The sequence below is a fragment of the Leptosomus discolor genome, chromosome Z (genome assembly GCF_034619465.1).
Source record: "Leptosomus discolor isolate bLepDis1 chromosome Z, bLepDis1.hap2, whole genome shotgun sequence".
NCBI lineage: Eukaryota > Metazoa > Chordata > Aves > Leptosomiformes > Leptosomidae > Leptosomus > Leptosomus discolor.
In genome coordinates, this window is record NC_141419.1 from 51,351,483 (window position 1) to 51,361,339 (window position 9,857).

Genomic DNA, 9,857 nt, shown 5'->3' on the forward strand with positions numbered 1-9,857 from the left:
TGCGACCTAAGGCTTCAAATCTACCTAGTCATGCTAAGTAGTAAAGCAAAGCAAACACCTTATTAAATCACACAGCATTATTACTCTAAGTAAGTTGTTCTACTTAAAACTTACTTAAGCTAAACAACTCATATCTCTTAACAAGTAGGCTGGAAGACAAGTGGCTTTCCTTGCAAGGGTGTTGTAATAGAGTATGGTACTCATTTCTGTAAGTAAAATTAGATAATTTAAAATCCTTCTTTGGGACCAATTGTACATCAGTTTTTAGTAGTGTTTTAGCCATGTAACAGTAAGGCAAATACTCAGAAAAGTGAAAAAAGTCGTGTATTATTCTTGCAGGCCATCTCTATTTTTCCTGAGACGATGAAAAATAATACCTTAATTTCCACTGGAAATGGAGAAACCTGACCTGTCAGTTAGTTCATATGTGATGTGATCTCTGCAAATTGCTCAGCATACACATGAAATAGGGACAGAACTGAAATGTAATATTCCACTCAACAAAAGGTAAACTTAAAGTAACAACAAAACACACTGAACAGATGCATCAGAAAGCATGCTGCTCTCTGTATTCTGGGGGTAGTGCTGTTTTCACAATAATGTCAAAATACTTTGTACTGACTCAAATTAACTGCGTGCTGTGTTTCTGCTCAGTAGATCTTTGTTTTAAGAAAACAGAGACAACAAATGTACAAAGGTTGTTTCTAATTTCTTTAACTGTTTAGGGGTGGGGGAGGCGGTCCTCCTTTTTCTATGTTGTTACGTACCTGCTTTATTGACGTTAGGGCACTGGTGCCATCTGGTGGTTTTAATCCAGTCGGAGAACTGAGATGTGAGAAATTGGTGGTATGATACCAAAAAAGAATAAACTGATACATTTGCTGCCTTAATATGATTATGCCATTGAAATAAGTCATAAAAGGCTGCACGTGGGCTGTTAATCATAACTTGACTTGCTAAAGCAAATTTAATCTTTAACCATATTTCTTTCTACTCAACAAAAAGGTTTGTTTCTAGTAGTTTCTTTTATTAAATAGTGCTTTGCAAACATAACATAACAACTTTTGTTGAAGTGTACAATATTTTAAAACTGAATTTGGAAGAAGAAATTCCTTCTGTTACTGCATTTTGCTAAATCAAGCACAACCTTCTTACTGCTAGTATGTTTGAAGTTACTGTTCTCTTTTTTTAAGTGGCTGATACTTTAAGTTTGAAGGTAAAAATTAAATAATGTAAACCTGACAGCAGTTAGAATAAGCAACGGATATCTGAAGCCAAAGCAACCACAAATACTGTTTTCTTTATCCTTCCGTCTGTTAAAAAAAGATGTCCTGCATCTGAAGTTGTTTACCTGAGGTAATATGCTCCTCATTATCTAGAGTACTGTATAGGCTGTATTGACCTTATTAGCAATGAAAGTAAGACTATAACTACTTCTGCAGTTCTCTTGAAGTAAATTTCTGACTCAAATATCTTGCCCTGTGATGGAAACATTTGCAGAAGTGCGAGGTACTTTATATTAAGCTGGTGGGGTTTTTTAATTCATTTCGCTTAGCTGTAATTCTTTTGATCTGTTGCAGGTCAGCATGATATTATTCTAATAAGTTACTGCTAAATTAATTTCATTATGGAACAAAAGTCTGTCTGTTTAGCTGTTAACAACGTATTTCTTTCTATTGCAATTTATTACAATAACAGGCTATTTTTATGTTTTAATCCAGCTAGTTGAAGAGGCACAAATTCTGTTCTTGTATTTCTTTACAATCTCTGACCTCATCACTGTGCAATACTGCCTTCGATTGCATCATGCTGAAAGCGTGAATTAGACTTCCCATTTAACCAGGCATTAGTTCTCTAGTTACATGGTTATGTTCACAGTGTCAGGAGCCTTTTTTTGGATCATATCTTGATGAAATGAGGTGTTTGCAGGCTGTTCAGCTAATGTAGACTGTGGAATTAGATGGATATGGCTGTTAAAATTGAAAATACTTAGTAGTGTTTCTGAATTTAGTATGAATATTGAAATTAATATTTAAATAGTTCATTTATCAATATTTATTGGTTGTCTTTAGGAATAATTAAACTGGCTACCACAGTTTTTTTTCTACAGTATAATTCAGCTTGTGTAGACCTAGGTTTACCTGCTGGGTTTCATCTGCGTGCAGCTACTGTTAAAAGTGTATTTTTTTGTCACATTACAGCTGCCATTGATGCTTGTACTCTTCCTTATATTCTGGTTTATGCTGGCTCTGGAGGCTTTACGTATGGCATAAGCCAGGCCATCGTAATAATCAGTTTTGAAAATTTTCTTTCCCACGCTAAGTTCTGGGTTCAAATGAAGTTCCATTGTTGTAATGTTTTGTTCTTAGAGCGGTGACTTTCACTTTAATGACACTGTCCTTGTGAAGTGAGGTATACCTGCTGCTTCCATTACTGTTGTCATTCAACTTTCAGTGCTGCATGACCTTAGTACCTTTCAGTAATTATTCAGCATCTGCCACGTATGTCTTTTTCCTCAGGTTTTCTCTGTCAGCGCTATACTGCTGCTTTTTAATGAAGTAACATGATTGTGCTGTACTTCAGCAAAAGAAAAATATAGGTGCTTATCCTTTTAAAATAGAGCAAGGTTCTAATGGTTTATAAATCCTTCAGGCATTCACTATAGTTCTGGACTTACACCTGGTAAGAGTAGCTTCCTGTTTTGCTTTACAAAGCTAGGTGGTACACACGAGAATTACATTTTCTGTTATTCAGTGGCTGAGGGATCTGGGGCTGTTTAGCCTGGAGAAGAGAAGGCTGAGGCGAGACCTTACTACTCTCTACAGCCACCTGGAAGGAAGTTGTAGCGAAATGGGGGTCAGTCTCTTCTTCCTAGTAACAAGCAATAGAACAAGGGAAATGGCCTTAAGTTGCACCAGGGGAGGTTCAGGCTGGATATTAGGAAGAATTTCTTCACTGAAAGGGTTGTCAGGCATTGGAACAGCCTGCCCAGGGAGGTGGTGGAGTCACCATCCCTGGAGGTGCTTAAGAGGCGGGTAGATGTTATGATCTTGAAGGTCTCTTCCAAAAAAAAAACTGTTTTATGTTTTTATAATCTTTCAAGTTATCGAGAGCAATCCTAGCAGTTGAACAGTCCTTTAAAGAAAATCCATTTTGGACATTAGTACTTGCTTCTGACTTGCTAGTATGCAGGAGCAGTAGAGCAGTAGAGCAATCAACTTGCCTGGTCTCCAATAACCATCTAGATATAAAAATGAACTGAATGTTCCTGTCTTTAGCTTTTATAGTGCATCACTGTCTTCCTGCAGCCAGAACGTGAAGTATGTGGTGGTGATTTAGAACCAACTTTGTTGTTGTCTGTTTCCTTGGAAGTTGAGTGCCACTTTCTTCTTCTAGCTGAACCAAAGTGTTATCTTGACCTCTTCTAGCAGGAGTGAAGGAAGATGCATGACAATTCCTTTTGAAAGACTGTTGCTCAGAGGTTTATGTTGTGATGTGCTCTTAGAATGGCGATAAGCTCTGACTTGGTTTCTTCAGCAGCAGTGTCATTGACTGCACTGTTCTCAGCATTTTGCTGCAGTAATAGATCTTTTTTGTGGCAAACACCTTCTGGAGTTTCTTCTGTCCATATGCAGGACATCCTCAGTGAGGACTTTTTTGTGGATTCCAACAAAAGAGCATCTCATGCAACTCTGCATTGCTTTCATGTAGTAATTTTTTCTCAATGCAGTCAAAGAAGTTCACAGTGGAGTTGCCAGGAGACTTTTATTTGTATTGTACTGAAGTTCTCGTCTAGTGTTATCATTAATATCTTATGTCATTGTATTTATAATTGCGTAGTAATGTAATAGTAAAATCAGTAATTACAGGCTATGCCTTTGATTTTTTTTTTTTTTTTTTTTTTTTTTCGGAGCACGAAGATGGAAGTTCTAGTACTCTTTACCTGGCTCTGTAATGCCTATTTCCTGTGTGAATCAACTTAATAAGAAAAATTGCTGCCTCCTCTCAGGCTAATCTATTCATGTGAGATTATCCTCTGGCTAAAAGTGATGCAAAGGTCTTTATTTTTGTCTTTTTAATGTAATTTTATTGTAAGTAAATATAATTTTATTTTGGAAAATATTTATAGGTTCTGGAATTTTTTCCTTCAAAGTATTTTTGGAAAAATAAGATACAAAGAACAGATTACTTACAAATATAGCTTGAAAACTGAGAAAAATACTCATCTGGCTGTGGGTCTTCAATCCAAAATCTTTTATTTTCTTATAGACTGACCACTGTCTAGTCGTAGGTTGTGGCTCAAGGTTTACACTTATTTATTTGGTTATTTTCCCTGTCATCTTTGTGAAAATAATGAATTTCTTCTCATTTCACCATCATGCGGTGGCAGGGCTACTTGGATTTTTGAATAATTTTCCTTGCCCATGTGTGCCCTTTCATAAAAGACTGTATTATATCTTTTTTTCTTTTTTTTTTTTTCCCAGAGGATCTGATTTCTGACAGTCTTTTCCCCCTTTCTTTTTCTTACTCAGAAGTGCCCCTGCCCCACTGTTACCTTAAATTAATACAAATATTTAGATACTTTTAGGTGAATTTAGTGAGCTAAGTATTTCTTTGTGGCAGCTGGATTTTGAGGAATTTTGGATGTTAACTTTCAGATTATTCTTCTGTCTTTTCAGGTCTCTGGATGGCAGATTCTGAAAAGAAATGCTGTTTTGAGAGGTATGCCTCATGTAGGCCAAAATATATAAATGACTAGTATATAAATGATAAGGCCATACTTCTAGGAATCCGTCTGCTGATCCTCTCTGTAAGCTTGCATGAATAATAGTTTTCAGTGCTGAAATCTCCCTGAAAGGGGAAAGCTTGTACAGAGACATTCAGGCTTGTCTTACTGGTGACATAGTCTTAGTAGAGAGCTCTGTAAAAGACTACTTACCTTTTTGCTTGATCACCATGATAGAACACTGCCTTAGCAGGTGAAGTATAGCATGAACAAAACCGGTTGACTGTTTGACATGTGCGTATGCTCTGCCAACCTCTCCTGACTGTGTGTGTGGGTTTTTGTTTGTTTGCTTGGGTTTTAATTGGGTATGCAGTCCAGGTGCCTTTGTAATTGCCTTCACTTAGTTCCCCACCAGACAGTGAGAGGCTGATGCCATGCCAACAGCGTAGTATAAGATAATGTCGGTTGGAACCAAGATGAAGAAATACTAATCTTTGTGCAAGTGATCATTTTTGCTATTAACTGGATGTTTGGAACATTTTGTGTGTTTGTTTGGGGTTTCATGTTACAGCATTTAAGGAGACTGGCTCTTCTTTCTCCATTGTTGGTATGTTGTTTCTGAATAATTCGTTGCTTTACAGCTGTTAGGAAAGCAGTCTCTTTGAAATTAAATCGGATAGCTCTTCTATTATGTCTCCTGTCCATTTCAGGACTCATAGGTGGCAGATTTTAGGAAAGTAGGCTTTGTTTGTCTTTCTGAGAGAAAAATTGTTCTAGCCCAGTATTTTCAGAGATCTTGTTGTTTTAATTTTTTTTAAACAAGACCTCTTAATTCTTTTTCAGGCACTTTAGAAGGTTTCCTGTTTCTCTGAAGCAGTACAGTGCTGACTTGTTTTGTTCTGACTCAAAAGTAATTCCCAGTGTGAAGTACTAAGAACTTCAGTTAAAAGTGACTCTTCAGCTATTGGCTGAGGTTCTGGTGTTTCTGGGTTTTATGCTGTGTTTACAAAGATCCTAAATAAAATGATGCTAAGAATAAGGGAAGATATTCTTGCTATTTTCAAGAAACCCGTGGACAGAAATAAAGAATAGGGTGCTGCACTATATTTGGAGGTCCATATTTGTAGGATTAAGAGGCATTGCACACAAGTTGCAACACAGGACATTCCTATGAGGAGCACTTTTTGCCAGTGAGAGTGGTCTGACCCTGGAACAGGTTGCCTAGAGAGGCTGTGGAATCTCCATTCTTGAAGATTTTCTGAATGCAGCAGAAATGGACCCACAGCAACTCCATTTATGTGGGCCTACTTTGAATGCAAGGTTAGATGGGGGTTTGGATATCTACATTATCCCATGAATCTGTGTAACCTGCTGAGAGTCCACTTTTTTGCATTTACATTTCCTATAAAAACAGGTGAGGCTCAGGTTGGTGTGTTTTGGTGTGTTAGGGGTTTTTTTGGTGGATTTTTTTGGGGGGGTGTGTGTGGTTTTTTTGGGGTTTTTTGGGGTTTTTTTTTTTGAAGAAGAAGCATCTGTGTTGGTAAGTGTTTTGTGATTACAGAACTGAATAGTTAGAGTAACTTCCTATTCCAGCAGCATGGTTTTGAAGGAGGAGGATTGTGCTTTGGCTCTAGTGTTGGCTCACCTGTTGGCTAGGTAAAGACTGAGAAACTTTAATGTCTCTATCAAATGTCACTGTTAAGTCGGTGGATTGAGAGTTTCAGAAAGTTATCTACAGTTCATTTGAGATTACTTGCTGTAGTAGATTACTGTTTAAGCAGGTAATTCTGTAGAAGAACTGATGAACTGCTGCGTACTACAGATTTGTCTTGCTTGGCTTTGGCTTTCTGAAAACTAAATTAAGGTATGATATTTCTCTTGTCTACCTGCCATAAAGGTTTGATGGGAGCCTAAGGTTTGCGGTGTTCAACTGTGAAAAAGGGGATATTAGTTTTGGCAAGTGGTGTTGTAAATGTTCAGATTCTGGTCTTTCCTCTGAAGCTGCATGCTTTTATACGTGCATATATAACTTTCTTTGAGATGATAACTTCCTTTGAGACTTCTGCTTCTGAACTTGGCTGCAATCCTGTGAAAGATTCAGAAGCCTTGAGCATGCATCTTCTACACAGTGACTGATTGACTGGTCACATTGCAAAATAAGGCAAATTCAAATAGTCTCAGCTTATTTGCAGAGGTTTGCATTTCATGCTATCTCCTGGGCAGCCTAGTGAGTTTATAAAGTCTCTGTAAGACAGAAATCTTAATTTGTGATAGTTTTGGGGTTTTTTTTGACTTTCAGAATTTTATGCAAGAAGGCATTAGCCTAGGTGGTGCTTTGGAAAAGTAAACTTATGGTCCCCTCCTATTGTTATTTCAAGCTGGTGTATGTGACTTTAATATCAACCCGATTCTGCCATTTTTCTTTTTAAAGCACCAATTTTAGATGTCAAGCTCATGCTAAATATATTGAGTTTTCTATGTGATTATAATTGGATAACAATTGCTTGAAGTACCCAATGAGGAGCTTGAGAGCAGTCAAAACAGTAAGAAATTCATCTTGTCTATCACATTGGTAGGCAAAGGTAGTGTAATAGTGTAGTAAGTTCATAGGATAATTCAGGTTAGAAAAGTCATCAGGAGATCATGTAGTCCAAATGCTCAAAGCAGAGGAAGCTGTGAGGTCAGACCAGGTTTCTCAATGCTTTTATCCAGTTGTCTGAACATTGCCACACTCTTAAGTTGCAAGCCTGCTTGGGAATATGTATTAAGAGATGATTTGAGACTTTCATTGTTTTTCTTTTTAAGATTAGATTACTTGTTTTGGAAGTTTGAGTTCACTTTTAGCTTTCTTTTCAAAATATCACTGAGAGATGGGAAGATGAGATTTGTGGAAGAGACCACCTGGAGCTGAGATTTGGAAAAATCACATTAGCTTTTTCAAAGGGAAGGTATGAAAGGAAAACCTGAATTTGCCTAGAAAATGGAAAAATAGGTTGGTTAAAGCAAGCTATTTAACCTTGGTGGTTTTTAGTCAAACTTCATGTTTTATGGATTACTAACATGGATTAATTGTGTGTGCAGAAAGTGTCAGTAGTCTAAGCACAAGGATGTCGCTTCATTCAGAATTGTTCAGAGAAATCCAGCAGCTGGTAAACATACTTTTCCTCCTTTCTTTGTGTTACTACATGTTAATATGGTAAAACTAGATCTTTGAGAGTGCTACTTGAATAGTGAAAATAGATGCTGAGACTTCTGAAGGATACTGAGATTTTCTCAAAATAGATGTCATACTGCTTTCATGGGAGCCCAGCAGTTAAAAAAACCCCAACAACTAGGTTATCGGTTGCTAGGTCGATAAACTCAAATAATATTTCAACTGAAACTTGCCAGCTGATTAGAGTGATGTAGAATCTTAAATTTTTAATACATACATTTTTAATTCATTATTGTACTTGTAATGTTGAAATAAGGGGGTAGTCTTTGTAATAACTAAGGTGGAGTTAAGATGACATAGAAATAGTGCTTGGGGATTTTATTTATGATATGCTTGTCAGCATTGAATGTCTTGAAAACTTTCTGTTTGCTTCTAATCTTAATATCAAATTCACATTTTTTTTTCCCCTACAGCAGCGTACTTCAGTTTATACTGGTTACTTAAGAAGTGTGTTTGGTGTGGGGTTTTTTGGCAGGGTTATAAGAGCTTGGCTGTCTTACATGATGAAAGTGACTCTTAATTTTGTTTGGCAGCAGGCTGTAGGAATGTGGGAATGTGGGGATTTCTTCCCAAGAGCAGATGTGTGGTTCAAATAGACAACTCAAACCCTTCTGAGTTGATGGTTATTAACGTATTCCAGATAGGAACATGGAAGCCATCCTATATTAGCCATCTAACCACATGGAGGGTTTCTTCTTAAGTGTTGTGAATAGTAGCTTAGCTTCCATAGTATGACTACGTATCCTTTTCAAGTATATTACTAATGATAAAGTAGTTGATAGTGAAATTTGCAATTAGGTTATTTACTTTCCTCTGAAATGTTATGTAACAGACAGGTGATGACTGTGGAATTACTTTATATTTTTAATTTGTTGCTGTTATTAATGAATTTAATTTCTCATATGAAGCTATAACGTTAGTCCTTCTATTTCTTCTTTATATATGTCAGTAGTTTTGCTATTTTATTTTTTTTTTCCTCTTTCCCTCTTGGAAGCAGTTAAAGTTGTCTTCAAAGGCTGAGTCTTTAAATGTAACTGAAATGACATCTTGGTAATTTGCCATTTTATTACTAGTTTCTCCCCTCCTTTCTAAATAGACATGAAGTGGTCTGGCTTTTTTATTTTTTTTGCCCCCGGCCCACCCTCCCCGCCCTTTTTAAAATTTAATAAGGCCTTCTATTGTTACAGGTTAACTGTTTTGAAAAATAAGAGGGGCATTCAAATTTTCTTCTTTTTTCTGAGACTGGAGAACACAGGTCTCAATGGCACACAATGCAGGCTAACATAGTCTGACACTGACAGCTTGCTTACAGGCCTTAAAAGTTGCATTGCTTGTTGGAGATTCAAACTGTGTTGAAGCTACTGTGTCTGGGCCTCTGCATATGCAGAGAAGAGATCATTCTCTTGTTTTAGCAGCTGCAAGATAGCAGTCTGTGCCAGGCCTTTGGGAGAAATCTCCTATTGTAGGTTTTGTCTTCTTTTGAAATTGAGGAGTCTAATGCCCTGAAAAAAACCTGTTCAGATTCTGCTAGTTATTACCATTGTTCCAAGTTTCTGTTCTTTAAACATCTAATGAGAGGGGGTTTTTGTCATTCTTGAAAGGTGTGTAAAATTTTCATAAGGTTGATTTGGCAGGCTTGCTCTGGATATTCTAGAAGACATGTATTTTTCCATTGCCAAAAAGTATGATTTTTGTTTCCCATTCAGTCAGTGAAATGTATATTATCTTTGCTATTCTCTTTTTCTGGTACAATGGGCTTTATTCCATTTGTACCTTCTTCATTGTATGATTCATTCATTGTTCTCATATTATACCCCATCTGAACTGTTTTTTGTTTGTTGCACGTTTTTTTTTCTATTGGCAGTGCTTGTCTCTACTGTAGTGGGGAAAAATTGTCGTGCATTTTCTACAAAATAA